The sequence below is a fragment of the Podarcis tiliguerta genome (genome assembly GCF_965153285.1).
Source record: "Podarcis tiliguerta genome assembly, chromosome: 1".
NCBI classification, from domain to species: Eukaryota; Metazoa; Chordata; class Lepidosauria; order Squamata; family Lacertidae; genus Podarcis; species Podarcis tiliguerta.
The window spans coordinates 118,711,788-118,728,129 of NC_139534.1; the positions used below are offsets into that span (position 1 = coordinate 118,711,788).

The 16,342-nt window shown below is 44.0% G+C and overlaps 1 long non-coding RNA gene across 1 annotated transcript in view; it reads left to right on the plus strand.

The window, feature by feature from the left end:
• The window catches only part of LOC310678030, a 162,725-nt gene that overhangs the window by 145,251 nt on the left and 1,132 nt on the right, over nt 1-16,342 (plus strand). The window contains exon 2 of the long non-coding RNA XR_014511566.1: nt 12,649-12,694. This is a non-coding gene — a long non-coding RNA (uncharacterized lncRNA). The remainder of the gene's footprint in view (nt 1-12,648; nt 12,695-16,342) is intronic.

Below are 16,342 nucleotides of genomic sequence, written 5' to 3' on the forward strand. Positions count from 1 at the left end.
CGGACATGACTAAATGACTAAACAACAACATTGGCATTGCTCAGGAATTGCAAGAAAGCAAAGAGTCAGTGTTGTTTTGAATTCTAATGGTTAAAATCAGTGTAATTTTGACAGGTTAAGTCTGTCATCTTGATTCAAAACAATGTTCGATTGTATTCAACCATACAAGAAAACCCACTCCTTGATCTCAGGAACCATCCTGCAAAATTTGGATACAACATCTTAGGAGGAGTCCAAATGTATGGAGAACACACCAATAAACAACTTTGCAAAATATATATGGTTAATAAAAGAAACACTCTGCTTATGCTTATGAATGTTTATCTAAGAGCAGATCCTGGGGAAGGATCCCAATTTATTTATTTTTTAAATGACATTGAAATGATGTGTTTGTTATTCTTAATTTTAAAAACAAAAGTTGACTTTACAATACATTTAATCTCTAGATTTCTTTTTGGAACCGTACGTGGTTTAACTCTGTACATTTTGGAAGCAATCAGGCAAGTGTCAGTACAGTGGTACCTTGGTTTAAGAACTTAATTCGTTCTGGAGGTCCGTTCTTAACCTGAAACTGTTCTTAACCTGAGGTACCACTTTAGCTAATGGGGCCTCCCGCTGCCGCCGCGCCGCCGTCATGCAATTTCTGTTCTCATCCTGAAGCAAAGTTCTTAACCCGAGGTACTATTTCTGGGTTAGCGGAGTCTGTAACCTGAAGCATCTGTAACCCGAGGTACCACTGTACTCCAAAAGCCACATATCAATGAATATTGTGGGTGATTGATGTGTGGAAGAAATAGTCGGTGGAATATGCTGGTATCTATACAGTTGCATCATTTCCCCAGTGACTTTTATGTTTTCGGCAACACTGATAATGCAAACAGTTTGTTTGAAAAAAGCATCGCCTCCCAAACCTGTTGAAGTAGAAGCAAATTATGAGTTTTATAATAGTGTTCTCATTAAAACATGACATCTCGCTTCTCAGGTATGTGATGGAACTGGGTTATATTGCATTGTAACTGCTAATTACCGTCCCTGAATATGTCAAAATCGAAAATAAAGATCTTTGCAGAAGGCAATGTGGCAGTGAAGTATAGTGGATAAATTTAGAACCTTGGGGTCCCATTCCTCCCACCACCAGCACTGAGATGGTAAATGCATGTCTCAAGTCCTCCTGATATAGCTGAACTGTTGCTCCCATTGTCCCTAACCATTGGCAGGTGGGCAGAATCCTGCCTGCAGGCTTCCCACAGCTATCTGGTTGGCTGCTATGTGAACAGGATACAGTACTGGACTAGATGGGCTATTGGTCTCATCCAGCAGGCTCTTATGTTCATAGCTCTAGCAATTTCCATTGGGGTGAGACTTGCCACTAACATGTGTCAACAGAGGGCTGTAGAATTCTCTCTTTAGAGAAAGCTTCAAGTGGTGATGGAGCTGCATCAAACAGTCTATCAGAATATTTGTAAGCTGCTGCAATTGGGATAATGCTACATCATGGCAATGGCCCGGTTTGTACATTATGCTAACCATGGTTTAGTGTGAATGTAGAGTTTGCAAGCTCCAGGAAAGGAGATCACAGTCACTTTGTTCCTTCCTAGCCAGTCTGTTGCTGTGCTGTGCTGCTCTGAACTAAGCCATGGCTTGGCTTAGTGCATCATTCCAACCAAGCTCATGGTTTAGCTTCCCCCAGACAAACCATTGGATGTAACCAAGGGTTTGTCCTACGGTTTACTGCTCATGGTTTATCTTGGAGAGCGAAACCATGAGCCCAGTTTGGATGACATGCTAAGCCATAGCTTAAGGCACAGCAGCAGTATGGCCAAGGAGAAACAAAACAGCAGGGATCTCTTCTTCAGGAGTTTGCATGCTTGTGCAGTCACAGTAAGCCATGGTTCAGCATGCTGTGTGGACCAGTGTCATTCCCAGGAGCAATGCTGAGGGTAGATATGGCTCCTCCCACAGGCCTGCAAAACTGGGACATTAGCAATCACTGCAGGATACCTCATGGCGCCTGCCCGTTATGAGTGAGTGTCTTCTTCACAATGGCAAACAGTTGGCCATCTTGTCTATGCGAGATCTTGTCTATGTACATAAAGGTGGTTGCTTGAGTTTAAATTTTGGAGCTGAAAGAAACAAGAGTAGAGTACCACTGTGAGGGGAGAGAGGGAGGGATAATTGAAGAAGCCTTCCCACAGGGAGTAAATAATTAAAATGCTAATAGACCTAACTAGACTCAAAGATGTTTGTTCAAACATCTCCCCAGGGTAGGTGGACATGATAATGGAATTGTATCTTGCTGCTATTTCTCCACAGCAACAATATCTCTTAGAAATACTTTGCGCATCATGCTAAGAGGGAAGGACGGTGTCATGTGACGCAAATGACAGAGACTCTGTACAGATCCTGAGATCATGCAGCAATGATTGTGGGTTCCTGTGTAACAGAAAACTAATCTGTCTAATGGCATCTCCAGGCATCCTCCATGTATTACTGCATTCATAAGGGAATTTCTGGCCTGGGTAGAAGACTGTGTTGCTAAGGGGAAGCAGGTGGCCTGCTTGCTTCTCTTCATCAATACCACTCTACAGTTCAGTGGAAGCTGATCCATTTGAGGGAATGGGACCCTGTTCCACCAATCCACCTTGTTCCGTCTGCCCTCAGCCAGCTCCCATCTGCCTGCCTCCAGTACGCCAAGTGGCACTGGCTGTCCCCTTCCTCCTCCGTGGACTCAGTCTCAGTTGGCCTCAGCAGGGGGGAGGATGGGGGACAAAAGTAGAAGTAGTTGGTCCTCTCTGTCATTGGGTGTCAGGCTTCGAGGAATCATAGAATCATAGAATCATAGAGTTGGAAGAGACCACAAGGGTCATCGAGTCCAACCCCCTGCCAAGCAGGAAACACCATCAGAGCACTCCTGACATATGGTTGTCAAGCCTCTGCTTAAAGACCTCCAAAGAAGGAGACTCCACCACACTCCTTGGCAGCAAATTCCACTGTCGAACAGCTCTTACTGTCAGGAAGTTCTTCCTAATGTTTAGGTGGAATCTTCTTTCTTGTAGTTTGGATCCATTGCTCCGTGTCCGCTTCTCTGGAGCAGCAGAAAACAACCTTTCTCCCTCCTCCATGTGACATCCCTTCATATATTTGAACATGGCTATCATATCACCCCTTAACCTCCTCTTCTCCAGGCTAAACATGCCCAGCTCCCTTAGACGTTCCTCATAAGGCATCGTTTCCAGGCCTTTGACCATTTTGGTTGCCCTCCTCTGGACACGTTCCAGTTTGTCAGTGTCCTTCTTGAACTGTGGTGCCCAGAACTGGACACAGTACTCCAGGTGAGGTCTGACCAGAGCAGAATACAGTGGCACTATTACTTCCCTTGATCTAGATGCTATACTCCTATTGATGCAGCCCAGAATTGCATTGGCTTTTTTAGCTGCCGCGTCACACTGTTGGCTCATGTCAAGTTTGTGGTCAACCAAGACTCCTAGATCCTTTTCACATGTACTGCTCTCAAGCCAGGTGTCACCCATCTTGTATTTGTGCCTCTCATTTTTTTTGCCCAAGTGCAATACTTTACATTTCTCCCTGTTAAAATTCATCTTGTTTGTTTTGGCCCAGGTCTCTAATCTGTCAAGGTCGTTTTGAAGTGTGATCCTGTCCTCTGGGGTGTTAGCCACCCCTCCCAGTTTGGTGTCATCTGCAAATTTGATCAGGATGCCCTTGAGTCCATCCTCCAAGTCGTTGATAAAGATGTTGAATAAGACCGGGCCCAAGACAGAACCCTGTGGCACCCCACTAGTCACTCTTCTCCAGGATGAAGAGGAACCATTGATGAGCACCCTTTGGGTCCGGTCAGTCAGCCAGTTACAAATCCACTGAGTGGTAGCATAGTCAAGACCGCATTTTACCAGCTTCTTTACAAGAATATCATGGGGCACCTTGTCAAATGCCTTGCTGAAATCAAGGTAGGCTACATCCACTGCATTCCCTTCATCTACCAGGCTTGTAATTCTGTCATAAAACGAGATCAGGTTAGTCTGACATGACTTATTTCTCAGAAATCCATGCTGACTATTGGTGATCACAGCATTCCTTTCTAGGTGCTCACAGACTGTTTGCTTAATGATCTGCTCCAGAATCTTCCCTGGTATTGATGTCAGACTGACTGGGCGGTAATTATTTGGGTCCTCTCTTTTCCCCTTTTTGAAAATAGGGACAACATTTGCCCTCCTCCAGTCTGCCGGGACTTCGCCTGTTCTCCAGGAATTCTCAAAGATGACTGCCAGTGGTTCTGAGATCACATCTGCCAGTTCTTTTAATACTCTTGGATGCAGTTCATCTGGCCCTGGAGACTTGAATACATCTAAACTAGCCAAGTATTCTTGTACTATCTCCTTAGTTATTCTGGGCTGTGTTTCCTCTGCTGAATCATTTCCTCCAAATTCTTCAGGTCGGGCATTGTTTTCTTTATCGGAGAAGACTGAGGCAAAGAAGGCATTGAGGAGTTCAGCCCTTTCTGTGTCCCCTGTTTGCATTTCTCCATCTTCTCCTCTGAGTGACCCCACTGTTTCTTTGTTCCTCCTTTTGCTAGGAACATACCCATAAAAGCCTTTTTTGTTGCTTTTAACCTCTCTAGCAAGCCTGAGTTCATTCTGTGCCTTAGCTTTTCTGACTTTGTGTCTACATGTGCTGGCTATTTGTTTGAATTCCTCTTTGGTGGTTTCCCCCCTTTTCCATTTTTTGTACACATCCTTTTTTAATCTTAACTCAGTTAGAAGTTCTTTAGATAGCCACCCTGGCTTCTTTAGGCACCTTCCATGTTTCCGTCTCATTGGTATTGCCTGAAGTTGTGCTTCCTTCCTTTGTGGCAGTAAAACAAAGATCAAATGAAAGGAGCATCTTACCAGTTAGAATCTTTAATATTCACAGTGAGAGAACAAAGAACCTGTCTCCCAGAAATGGCGGTGCTCCCAATTAAGGCTTACACCCCCTCCATCCCTATTAATCTACGTCACACTTATGTCTTGTAATCTGAGCTTGTACCCTCTGTGCTTTCTGTTCTGAGACTTTCTGAGCTCTTCTTGACCTTGGGGAGAGCGGAGGGCTGCTGTCCAACGACTGTGAATCTACTAACCCTCTCTCTTCCAATGTTTCTTCTCCTAGGTGTTCCCCATCCGGTATTTCTCAGCTTCTGCCTTCTGAACTATGCCCCTCTGCAAACCACTGTTCCAAATCTATACTGTCCTCCTGCTCTTGACAAGATTCAGGAGCAGGAGCAGGGGGAGGGGGTGGCTCCCACCATTCCTCCTCAGCACGGTCCCTGACATCGTGTTTGTCCACCTACTGCTGGACCCAGTGCCTTCCATAAATCAGTGAGAACCAGTCACTGATGGCTGTTGCAGATCTGAGGGCAAACGGGTGGGCTACATAGAGCTTCTAGGTGAGAGGATTCTGACCAGGCTTGGTGCTATGTCCTGAAGGGTATTGGAGTAGTGTGTCAACTCCCCCAGGGTCCCCTTGCCTACCCTTACCTTTCTTGGTTTATGCTGGTTTTGTGAAACAACTCAAGAGAAGAAGAATCTCACATTTCCCCAATGATTGCTTGTGGCTTCCAAGGGTGATCCCAGGGCTTGAGGAGGTGCCGAGTCCTGTTATGGCCATGATGCCAATTCCTTTGCCTGATTGTATATCATTTCCCAGTAAGTCTTAAGCTTACTCCAAGACCACCTGAAAGGACTGATTCCTCAGCTGGGCTGAGTGTTTGCTGTGAGAGATTGACAATATTGTTGATCGTGTTGTTTTGATTGGTAGCCTGTGGGTTGGAAAGATTAGAGAGTTTTTTGTTTTTTCAGTAACTCCAATTGAGAGTCGCAAATAGTTTGTCTTTCCTTGTGGAACTTTTGCCAAGCTGGGTGATTCCTTGTAGAGTTGTCCAGTACAGAGAGTTCCTCCTTTATTTGCTTCTGTATAGAATACAGAATCAGATGTTTGAGCAGCTTCTTGGAGAAAGTGTGGCATAGTTTCTCTGCATCTTCAGTAGAACAGGTGGACTGTAGAGGGTTGTTAATTCTAAGACCCATAGGTATAATGTCCAGATTCTTGCATTAAGTCAGAAAGGAGATACCAGCCTGTACCTGTGCAAGTTTCTTTGTGAGGCTGATGGACTTCCATTTCATGCAGCTCAGTGTGGTGCCTTCCATGATTCTAGATTTATGTAAGTAGCTGTGTTGGTCTGACACAGTCGAAATAAATAAATAAAAAATAAAAAATTGTCCAGTAGCACCTTAGAGACTAACTAAGTTTGTTCTGGGTATAAGCTTTCGTGTGCAAACAAATTAGTTGGTCTCTAGTTGGTGTCATGAGAAGAGAAGACTCCCTGGAAAAGACCTTGATGTTGGGAAAGATGGAGGGCACAAGGAGAAGGGGATGACAGAGGACGAGATGGTTGGACAGTGTTCTCGAAGCTACCAGCATGAGTTTGACCAAACTGCAGGAGGCAGTGGAAGACAGAAGTGCCTGGCGTGCTCTGGTCCATGGGGTCATGAAGAGTCGGACACGACTAAACAACTAAACAACAACAACAACAACAGTTGGTCTTACTTAGCTGGTATCTAAGGTGCTACTGGACAGTTGTTTTGTTTTTTTTTATTTACAAGACCACCATATTGAAATACTTTATTGTCACTTGTACGACTTGTATACAGTGAGATTACACGAGCACCCCCCACTCAGCTCTCTTAGTCTTAATTCCCCTCGTTTACTGATGCACACCCACCAAACCCAAAAGTCAGTTGCCCTGTTGTTATCTTTTCATTCAGCAGCCTTCATTTAACAGCCATTCATTTAACAGCCCACGGATAGAAGCTGTTCTTTACCCTGTTGGTGCAACTAAACATGCTTCTATATCTTCTGCCTGAGGGCAGGAGATAAAAAAAGTGCTGGCCAGGGTGTGAATCATCCCTGAGAATTTTCCTCACTCTCCTGAGGCAACGTTCTGCCGCTATTTCATCTAGCAGATTCATGGGACAGCCCATAATAACTTGTGCTGTATTCACCACATATAATATAAAGAATGTTCTTTCTTTTTTCTATTTCCAATTATTACATTATTTGATTGAGATTTATACATTTTTGCCAGTTTACTTCGGTGTTAGATACCATCAGTACTGCCTTTTCTCTCACTTGCCTCCCTTGCCGGCCTGTGTAGGAGTGCCTGGTTGTGTGCTGGGACCATGGCACCCCTGCCCCCCCCCCCAGCTCCCAGAATCATCTGGGGGAAACCATTGCTGTTTAAATGTGTGGTGTGAATATGGCCCTAATAGGCCTCTTGTCTGGTTCAGCAGGGTGACTACAACTCACATCATCTCCAGTAAGGATGGCTTGTTGTTGTTGTTGTTTAGTCGTTTAGTCGTGTCCGACTCTTCGTGACCCCATGGACCAGAGCATGCCAGGCATTCCTGTCTTCCACTGCCTCCCGCAATTTGGTCATACTCATGCTGGTAGCTTCGAGAACACTATCCAACCATCTCGTCCTCTGTTGTCCCCTTCTCCTTGTGCCCTCCATCTTTCCCAATATCAGGGTCTTTTCCAGGGAGTCTTCTCTTCTCATGAGGTGGCCAAGAAATGTTGGAAGCCATAGCCCAACAACATCTACAGACCATGCATGGGGAATGTTGTCTTAGAGAACAGCCCATGTAAATAACTCCTGCGGTGTTTTGCATTAGAGCACCCAGCTTATCTGTTTTTATTGCTGAGTGCCAGGCGGTGTGTTTTATTTGGGAGAAGCCTAGCTATCTTTAGCCTGTGTCAGTAAACATGAATAATCTGCATGGAAATCTTTGTGCAATTTCTGTTGCTGCTCCATTAGGTTAGCTGGCAGGGTATCAAATTTACGCATCACACCCAATTTCTCGAGGGTGGTGGAGGATATGAATTTATTACTCATAATTAATTACATTGCTTTTCTCGTGCGTGGTTCATAAGGTGTGTAGCGGCCTCTGCTGGTGCAAATTCAAAGTAATAAAACAGCTTGCAAATCATAGCCGAGAGCACTTTAAAGTGCTATAGGTCTTTTTCAGTCTCTCTCACAGATACATTCCACCCATCCCAGGCGATACAAAAGAAATTCATGTTTTGGAATGTGTGTGGAGATGTGGTTTATTGAGTTTCCACACACTCTCTGTATAAACTGCCAGACATAAGCAAACTGCGAGAAGAGATATTATTAGTATTGGCATTATTACAATCGGCATTTCACAGGCAAAAGATTCCCTGAAACAACCCCCACATCCGTTTGTTTGCTTGTTTTCCTTAGTTTAGCACTTTATAGTACAGGTAAAAGAAAATTTCATACAGAATTTTTTTCAAGATGGGAAGACCCTGTGCAGTAGATTTAATTGTGACGAAGATTGATTTGTAAATTGTCAGTGCTACTACAATTACTTGAGATATGAGATAACTTGACCATGTGACAGAGGGTCAAATCCAATGTTAGCCCTACTCAGAGTAGACCCCACCTCCACCTTGACAGATCAAGAGTTTGGGTTGCTCAGTCCCTGGTGTTGTAGTGATATCGGTTTTTTAATTACCTTCTTATGGTTATTGTACTATTCTACTTGGAGTGCTTCTTCTCCTTAAACCTATTTGAGCTCAAATCTGTTTGTGGGGGAATGTGCTATAAAACATACTGACGATGTAATACTTCAAGAGATTATGTATCTTTTTGTGTTTATTGCGTTTCTGAATTGTCTATATAAGCTGGCTTGTCATAAACAAGGTGAAAGAAGAGGCATTTGCTGTTGTGCTTAGTGTCTATGTTATCTATCGTTTAATATGCTGCATTATTCTCTATTTATAATAAAAAAATAAGAAATGTGAGAATAAATTGGCTTTGAGGGGGAGGAAGGATCCCTGTCTAAGGTCCTGGAGGGCAGCTGCCAGTCAGTCTAGACATTACTGAGTTAGATGGCCCAATGGTCTGACTCTGGGACAGGGGGCTTCCATGTTCCTTAGGAGAAGGGAGGGGACAGCAAAGGAAATGTGACCCATTGCTGGGTACATGGTTATTTTGAGGTGCACTCTGGTAGCACCCCATCCAAGAGGCCTCACAAGATGGCAGAGCCACCAGCAAATCCACACCCAAGCTGTGTGAGGCATAGCAGAAGGTGGGAGCATAAGCACCAACTCTAAGGGGTCCAGACCTCTTCAGGTCTCCCACAAAATATTTGAGGGCTGACCCTCAATTGACCGTACGGAGCTATCTCAGCCTAGTTCTCCACCGTAGCCGCATGAGAGCACAGTTAACACACCTCATCACCCACCCACCTCCCTCTCTCCCAGGGCCCCTTCCCTCCCCATCTCTCCTCTGGTGGCCTCAGTCTGGACCCAGTGCCCCATGAGTCCCCACACCATGGAGGGTGTTATGTATGCAGGCATTGTAGACCAAAGCCAGGTTGCATGCATGCAATACAGTCCCAGGCCTTCAAGCCTCCTGGAGTTCAGGAGCTTCATCTGCATCACAAAAGACAGAGAAGATCCTTAAACCCTCCAGTGACATTGCTAGTAGCTGGTAGGCAGCCAATCCCTGCTGAGCTAGGGCCAGTGTTGTGATTCGCTACTTGCAGCCTTAAGGTGACCTATCACAGGCCAGCTTAAGGTATATCTACTGGGCCAAGTGCCCCTGTTTGTCATTCTTGTTCTTCTTGTTCCTGATGTTCCAATAAATCCTTTTTTGAGTCTTGGGTCATGTCTGAACCCACCTACACTTCAGAGGGGACTTAGTCACTGCCTGCTGACATCTGGGCACGGAAAGAAGGGGGCAGCACATGGGCTGGACCTGCCATCATCTCCCGGCGAGCTCCCCTCAGCGCTGGCACCAGCCCAGGCAGCTCTGCCTACTGTGCCCAGCGACTGGCTGCCTGAGCTTCAGAACGGCCGGGCAAGGGAGGAAGGCGGAAAAGCCTCTGCTGGGCTGCTAGGCCTCACTCTGGGCTGTGCTTGCTTGGTTTTAGCCACCCTCCCTTCTTCCACTGGGTGGGTGGAGAGGATGATTTTGCCCAATACAGTGGTACCTCGGTCCTCAAACGCCTTGGTACTCAAACAACGTGGAACCCAAACACTGCAAACCCGGAAGGAAGTGTTCTGGTTTGCAAACCTTTTTTGGAAGCTGAACGTGCTCTGTTTTGTGTTACGCTTCTGATCTGAGTGCCACACTTCCGTTTTGAGTGTTTCACTGAGGTCTGTCTGTTTTTGCTATTTATTTTGCATTTTTGTGGCTTTTTTTTGTTTTGTGAATATGTGGAACCCAGTTGAGCTACTGATTGAATGATTGATTGATTGTGTGACTGCAGTACATTGTTTAGTGCTTTCATGGATCAATGGTCTCGTTAGATAGTAAAATTCATGTAAAATTGCTGTTTTAGAGGTGTTGTTTTAAAAGAAGTCTGGAATGGATTAATCCATTTTGCATTACATTCTATGGGAAAGCACGCCTTGGTTTTGGAACGCTTTGGTTTAGGAACAGACTTCCAGAACGGATTAAGTTTGAGAACCAAAGTGCCACTGTATCTCCAGGCCAGTACAACAACTAGGTCTGGATTGCACTCCATGTTGTTGTGCAATGGCAGTGAGACCAGCTTGGGATCCATTGGGTTTGTTGCAATCAGTTCTGTTTCCGATCCTCTACTTCCTGCAGCCAATCAGAAGCCACACTTTGGTTTCCAAACATTTTGGACTTCCGGAACGGATTCTGTTCGACTTCCAAGGTACGACTGTAGTGGACCTGTCCCCTTTTTGGTCCCTGGTTTACATTGAACTAAGAGCAATAATAAAGAACACCATTAAAATTGCTCCAGCACTTTTTATTTTAACAACGTTCCAAAGTACAAACAAAATTTAACAGTCAATTTATCACCTTTTAGTTGATTGCAGCAAGGCAGTCTGTCATCCAACACTGGAAAGCTTGGGCTAACTATACAACAGTGTCATGAAAACATGTGGAACGTTGCAATTTCAGGAAGAAAAATACATTTAGTTTAAAATTAACTCAAGGCAAGGCACAGCCTTGGGTTTTTGTGCAGCGTGTTAGGATTTTATACAATATGCTAATAACAGCAGTTTAAGTGACTTGATTCCAGAAGCAAATAAGAATGTTTCACTGTTGTGAGAGTATAAAGTGTCGTCCTGTTTGTGAATTAAATATACTACCTTATTCTACTGTCTTTTTACTTTAACCTTGTTTATAGCATTTGTACTCCTGATGAAAACAGCATAATACCAGTTTATTAATATCATAGCAGAACTACAGTGAAAAATAAAAACATTTATAAGAAAGGCAGTAAAAATGTGAAATTACATGTATTATATTACCTGATACTGTAAAATATGCATCCCTTCTTTAAACATTGTTTATACAATGCTGGTTGACTTTGTATTTTGGTATACTGAAAACTAATAAAAAATATTTCGGGCAGGGGGAAATGCAGAAAATAATTCCTGACCTCTGATGAACATGGATTGTGGGAACCTCTGCTCCCATTTTAAATGGAATTCTTTGATATCCCTAACAGTATGGAGGCACTGAGAACATGATGCTGGAGTACATGGGGTTTGGCCTGACCCATCAGGGTTTTTCTCATGTTCTTCAAGACTGTTCCTTGATTAATTTTTGGAAATGCTATTGAAATGACAGCTTCCAAATATTTGACATATCACTTGATCTCAACCCTATCAGACTTGTCATGAATGAATTTGTCATCCATTTTGTTGTTATTGTTAAGTTGTGGGTGAACATTGTTAGGATATTTCCGTTCCACCTTAAAAGGGAGCAGGATGTTTGTGTCACAGCCTGCGTATTTCCTGTTTCACAGGATGTTTATGTTGTGTCTTTGCTTTCGTTTCTCTCTTTCTCTGCTGGAACACTGAAGCTGGCAGTCATGTTTTTCTTTGTTCTGATCAACGCAGAAATAAACTTGTAAATAATGCTCTCCTGAGTGCATCTTTCGCTGTGTGCTTTATCTGCTGATAGAGCGTGCACGGCTCTGGAATGTGGCAAGCTATTTCTGGAGCTCGTGTTGCTAATTGCTGATACTGCGTGTCTACAGGAGATTGATGGACGTCCGGAAACGACGTGGAGTCATGATGGACTTTGTCTCCCTGGCAGTATCCCAACAGCCGACACAGCGATTCTTCAAACAGCTCTTGTTTATTCACAGGCCAGGACAGAACTGAACTGAAGGGCTCAGTCAGCCTGCTTATATAGAGCTCCAGTACCACGTTACTGTAACAACTTTCTAAAACTATCCAATCACTGAACGTAACTTTCAATCCTTCATTTGCATAACTATCTACAGTATCCATCCAATCACTGAACGTCACTTTCGATCCTTCATTTGCATAACTATCTACAGTCTATCTACTATCTGCTGGCCCAGGGTGAGAACTTCAGTACATAACAGTTATGGTTAGCATTCTTCACAGGTTCTTATGCTCTCATGACCAACTATCCATTTATTCCAAAGTTCTCCTTGGAACATCATCAGTGGACCCTCCATTTAGTTGTTAGCATCCATCTGTCTCAGGAGACAATGGAGGAGTGCGCCTTATGGGGGTGAAGTCAAACTACTGGAGAGTTACAGCTGTATTGTAGAGACCAATACGAGAGAGGCATGTTTTGTTGCAGCTGGGGCGGATGAAGGTGTCCAGTTGTGCTGGACATCTTCATTTTCCCTAGCTGCAACAAAGCATGTCTTAGTATCTGAGAGGAACAAGAAAGAGAGACTAATTGGTTAAATGGTAGAAACACCAGAGGAAGCATTGAATAACCACTTTAATTTCACAGTAAATTAGTTTTATTCCTATTAAGAGGTTCTTTGTGCTTGCTTTCCTTAAGTGTTTTCCTTTTGAACATGATATTTGAGGAATATTGCAGTGTTTAGATTTGCAGAAGCCACGGTTTAAAGCCATGCTTCCCTTTCCTTCCTTGATGGGAAATTGATGATAACTTCCACACAGTCCTGCAGCTTTATAGAAAAGTGATGCAACAGGCAGACAGTCACCTGTTCCAGAACTAAATACTTGCACTTATTGTAAGGGTAAGCATGATGCAGCAGAGTAAACCGTGATTTAGAATGGCAGGAAGGCCAAGTTGACCTCTCTTTGCTGCTCTTTGTTTCCACTCTCTCCTGAATTATAAAAAGAGCAAATAAGCTCAAAGATGCTTTTGTGCAAAATGTCACTTGGCCACAAGGAAGGCCATTGAAATCAGTAGGTCTTGAAATTAGTTGTGACTGAGGGCCAAGTAACACTTTACATTAAGCACATTTTAAAGGTCCCTTTGCACCTTATCCCCCCAACCCCCAATTTTATTGCTTGCAAATAGGGCAGGGAAATCAGCTGGGGCATTTCAGCCCCATCCCCACAATGCCTTTTTCATTTCCCTATATGTTGTCTGCTGAACCTTGTTTGCTAATTCCAACTCCAAAGATGCAATAGTAATATAACATGGTAACAGAGTCCTATACAACTCACTTGGCTTCCTCTTGATCGAAGGGAAGAGAGGATTGTTTCTAAGGAGATAAGGTAAAGGGACCGCTGACCATTAGGTCCAGTTGTGGCCATCTCTGGGGTTGCGGTGCTCATCTCGCTTTATTGGCCGAGGGAGCCGGTGTACAGCTTCCAGGTCATGTGGCCAGCATGATTAAGCCGCTTCTGGTGAACCAGAGCAGTGCACAGAAACACCGTTTACCTTCCTGCCAGAGCGGTACCTATTTATCTACTTTCACTTTGTGCTTTCGAACTGCTAGGTGGGCAGGAGCAGGGACCGAACAACGGGAGCTCACCCTGTCGCGGGGATTCGAACCGCCGACCTTCTGATCGGCAAGTCCTAGGCTCTGTGGTTTAACCCACAGCGCCACCCGCGTCCCTCTAAGGAGATAATGTGGAGCAAATGCCCCATGCCAGAATACAACACATTCCCAAATATGGCTTATGGTGACTAGGGAAGTTTAGTTCTTAACATTTCCACTTTCATTTGTGATTTTGTTTGGTAAGCCCTCATGAAAATTCACCAGCATTTTAGTGCAAATTTCTCCTAATGTACATATTTTGTCTGCAACTTTGCCTAGTACACACAGTTTTGCAAAGCAAACCCTCTCTTCTTTGTTATTTACATGTTTGCACAAATGTTTATGCACACTTTCCCCTATTGCACACTCCTTGTACAAATTTCTTGGCTGGAAAATTGCATCGCAGAATTCGGAGAAGTACAAATTTTGAAGGATAGCTGTCTTTCAATTTGCGTTTTAGTTCTGAAGGTGCAAGTTAGATAAGGTCACTTTTAAACTGAATTGAATTTTTAACACTCAAGTTCAACATGACCCATATGCTGCCAAAATCTCCTATTTAAAATGGAATTCAGGTTCTCAGTGAGGTAGATGAAAGAGAGGTCTAATCCAGGGGTATGAAACCTGTGGCACTCCATATGTTGTTGCACTCCAAGTCCCATCAGCCCCATTCATCATGGCCAATGATCAGGGATAATGGGAGGTGTAGTCCTGCAACATCTGGAGAGTCAAAGAGCCCTCGTCTCTGATCCAATGGAACAGTGACATGGTTCCTAAACTTTATCGGGCGGGGGGGGGGGGACCAGTCCTGCTGTCTGGCCTTTGATTGAGCCAACTCTGAAGTAATGCTCACATAAATAGCCATGATATATTCTCATGCTGCCTGAATCCAATTATCGCAATCTTATGGCTATTCTTGAGTCAATTGGATAAATACAGTTATGCCTTCACTCATACCCAATCATAGTATTTGAATTTTGTCCAGTATTGCTGTTAAGCTAAATAATCGTGCCCTTTTGAGGCTCAGCTAAGCACTCTACTTAAAATAAACAAGATTACACACATACACACACAAAAACCCCCCTTTTCTTATTTTTATAGTTTCCCAGGCACAAGGAGACAAGTGTTTCCATAGAAACAACTGGAGATATATAATTTGAAAATAATGAATACTCTACAACAACAGTGAACAATAATTTTTATATTAGAAACTCCAACAGTGGGGTACAAGGATGAATTGAGCACCCAACCAGGGAGCTTTAGACAGTGCATCTAGTTATTAAGGTTCTCGGCCTTATTGATTTCCATTAATTGTAAGCTCCCAATTCCCCTGTAGCCACACGAACCCATCGTGAACATTGCAAACGAGGTCAGGTTGAAACAAATTCCTCTGACCGAAAGATGTCATTGGACACCAAGTCAAATGGCTTTTTAAAACATACAGCCACACTTGGGTTATGCTTTGGCAGGGCTGGCCCTATCATTAGACAGAGTGAATCAGATGCCTCAGGCGGCAGATGTCACGGGGCAGGGAGCAGACAGGTCTTTCTGAGCCACACAGTTCACTCTGTGCCAGAACACAGAGACAGTGTGTTGCAACGATTAGAGTTTTGAGCTAGGACCTAAGAAACCAGGATTCAAATCCCTATTCAGCCACAAAACTCAGGATGGCCCTCAGCTTAACCTACCTCACAGGGTTGTTGTGACGATAGCATGTGGACAGGAAGAACCATGTGTGCCACTTTTAGCTCCTTAAAAGAGAGGTGGGCTAGAAATGTACAAATAAATTGAGCTGGCCTACTGCTCTCCCTGTATAGTTAAAGCTATGCTTTTCCCAGTAGTGTTGTATGGAAGTGAGAGCTGGACCATAAAGAAGGCTGATCGAAGAATTGATTCTTTTGAATTCTGGTCTGGAGGAGACTCTTGAGAGTCCCATGGACTGCAAGAAGATCAAACCACTCCATTCTGAAGGAAATCAGCCCTGAGTGCTCACTGGAAGGACAGATCCTGAAGCTGAGACTCCAATACTTTGGCCACCTCATGAGAAGAGAAGACTCCCTGGAAAAGACCCTGATGTTGAGAAAGATGGAGGGCACAAGAAGGAGACAACAGAGGATGAGATGGTTGGATAGTGTTCTTGAAGCTACCAGCATGAGTTTGACCAAAGTGTGGGAGGCAGTGGAAGACAGGAGTGCCTGGTGTGCTCCAGTCCATGGGGTCACAAAGAGTTGGACACAACTAAACGACTAAACAACAACACTGCTCTCCCTGTGTTCCTATGTAGTTGTGCCTTACCATCACCCACTGAATTTTTGGCTGATGTGATACTAATAATGCCATTGCCAAAACACTGCTGGATAAATGGGGATAGGGTAGTTTCTCCTCCGCCCCCAGGCAAGCAGCTAATGACACACCAGGAAAATAAACCTGCACTCATTTGCATTTTATCTGCAATCAGGATGCTCTTTGAGACGTGTGACATTTCTGCTTATGCATTTTGT